Genomic DNA, 2,678 nt, shown 5'->3' with positions numbered 1-2,678 from the left:
AATAGTTTTTCAAGAATTTTATCTTAATATTAAAGCATATTTCGACTAATTCTGCTGCTCCTAGGCCGATATAGGCCAGTTTCCTTCATGCGCTCTCGCTCGCAGGAAGTAGGTCGAATGGCGACAAATTTTGTTTTGAAAGTAGAGTTTGACCAGAAGTATCCAGAAATGCAAAATTGAAGTCTCTAGGTCTTACGGTTACAAAATGTGCACCATGGGTTTAACGGACGGACGGACGGACGGACGGACTGACAGACGGACGCCACTGAGCAGCTTGTTTGACAAGCTCAGCTGACTTTGTCAGCTGAGCTAAAAATGATGTATTTCAACATCATATTTAGGCAGTAATTTCATGACTGAAAACACTAGAATTGCTGTAATCGTGCATTATGCATTTGTTCCAATTTATCATTACAGATGCCACAAACCTTGTCCGCAATTGCAACCGAAAATTTTTGGATGAACCGCAAGACGATCAGATGAAGGGTATGCATCAAGTAACAACTTGCCCAAATTGTTGATTGGGTTGCCACTGTCAATTTTCTTTAACCATTATTAGAATAAAATATTCAAACAGTGAAATAGTAAAACAAAGCTATTGAAGACAAATTATCCTCGGGGATGAATTTTCCGGGGACGAATTTTCCTACGGGACGAATTTTCCAGGGACGAGTTTTCCGGGGACGAATTTTCCGGGGACGAATTTTCCTAGAGCCGTTGCTGCCAATGTTGGAGCCATACAGGGTAAGCATCACTTAGTCGTCAGTTACGTCTGGATTAAAAGAAACATTACAAAGATGTTAAAATGATGTTAAAAAGTATCAATCTGACGTGCGTTTTCAATTTTTATACATATTGGGGAGCCTCACTCAATTCTGTTCACACAGATTTGAAACCGCTTCAACCAATTTGGTTCCAGAATACAATTGAATGTGCTGTATTGAATTTGCATTAACTGATTCTCATTGAAACGTGTAGTGTTGGCGTTAATACGTATTAAAACAGTCTATTCATTGGCAGGGGGCTTGCAGGTCACTAGCTTGTTCCTGTCTTGATTATCTTCTAATTACCACAAAGGGCAGGGACAAGACATTCATACGCGAAAGGCACGTTACTACAATACGCAGCAAGAGTTGCACTTTTCAAATCAAATTGCATGCTGTTTAGACCAAGTGTGGTGTAGCCAATTCGTATTCCGGAGAGTGCTCTCTGGAAAACAGTTTTTAATTGGATCCAGTGTGAAAGTAGCATGCTGTAGAAACGCTCAGAAAAAAGATAAACCCCTTAACCAAAAGTTTGATTATTTTTAGGCAGCCCGAGCCAACATTGTACAAGGGCCACAAGGTCCAGGGCCTCAAGGACAAGGGACACAAGGACAAGGGACACAAGGACAAGGGACACAAGGACAAGGGACACAATGACAAGGGACACAAGGACAAGGGACACAAGGACAAGGGACACAAAAGACGATGTTGCAATCTGCGGGGTGAGCATCACATAGTCCTGGTTGATATTATATATACTCATGAAACAAACTTCATAACTGTCCAACCAGGAGGGAAAAAAATCATATTTCATGTCTCCGAACCTGCACCCTGGTGGCCAAGTCATGAACTTTTATCCCCAAGTGAGACCACCTGACCGAGAGTGCTCAAGTTAACAGCCAAATGGGCAACATGACCTCGATGATCTTGATTAGTTGGACAAATCATGAGTTACATTTTATATATGGTTATTAGTAATATCAGACGTAAGGATGGATATAAAAATCCAAGGCAATTTGGCCTGAGGAATAATGCCACTTGGGCAAGGATTGAAGCAGTGAATCGAGCAAAGAGTGTGGCCGATCAACATTTTTCCACAAGAAAATGCTGCCAACCAAAGACATCTTCACTTCACTTGATCCAGAAAATGGCCCGTGAGCATCTTTCCAACAGTGCCACTTTATAAAATGAAACGGCCAGGGCCATTGTGCTCACCTGTCGACATGGGAAAAAAATGGACTTGGACATGATGGGTGCTTTTGACTTCATTGATCATTTTTTAACCTTTGCCCCCTGGTGGCCACATTTGAAATCGAATTCTTAAAGCGAGAAACAACCATCTCACTCAAATGAAAACAAATAATCTTTTGGTTTCAATCTATTCATTTTGAGATAGGTCATTGAATGTATTTTTCCTGTTATCTAGCCCTCTGCAGATTGAGATGATGGCTGTCGAGAAGACCCAACCACTCAACCAAGATCTACAATTCGTGCTATGGTAGATGTGACTCTCAAAAGATTTTGGATGACGAAGGAATCCAATTCATATATGGTAAATATAAACAGATGACAAGACAGTATATCATGAAATGGGTGAACACGCCATGGGCTGAGTTCGTTTCATTTCCGGAGTAAAGTAGAGTCGCAAAATGGTGGATTTTATCCTCAAACTGTACAAGCAACCTCAGTTTGGAATTGAATTGCAGATCAAGTGTCAATTAGTAAAGGGTTGTGGTCGTCGGTATTAAGGCTTTTAGAAAATTAAGACAAGAACACATTTCTTAAATAACATCCAACCCCTTCCAGAAACTAGCGATGATTTTTGAAAAACCCACTTCAGCCGCCTTGTTTTGATCGACCCGATTATTCGGGCAGAGATGCGCTATATTGACGATACCCCCATATATTGCTTGA

The 2,678-nt window shown here is 40.9% G+C and overlaps 1 long non-coding RNA gene across 1 annotated transcript; it reads left to right on the top strand.

Annotated features, from left to right (window-relative positions):
* Positions 1-655: 655 nt before the first annotated feature.
* On the top strand, positions 656-2,317 carry LOC135498228 (uncharacterized). Its single transcript, XR_010449023.1, has 3 exons — positions 656-744; positions 1,311-1,486; positions 2,191-2,317. It is a non-coding gene; the product is annotated as an uncharacterized LOC135498228 (long non-coding RNA).
* The last annotated feature ends 361 nt before the right edge of the window (positions 2,318-2,678 follow it).

The sequence above is a fragment of the Lineus longissimus genome, chromosome 13 (genome assembly GCF_910592395.1).
Source record: "Lineus longissimus chromosome 13, tnLinLong1.2, whole genome shotgun sequence".
Lineage (NCBI taxonomy): Eukaryota > Metazoa > Nemertea > Pilidiophora > Heteronemertea > Lineidae > Lineus > Lineus longissimus.
The sequence above is the reverse complement of the archived record's forward strand: the minus strand, read 5'-3'. Positions and strand labels throughout refer to the sequence as shown.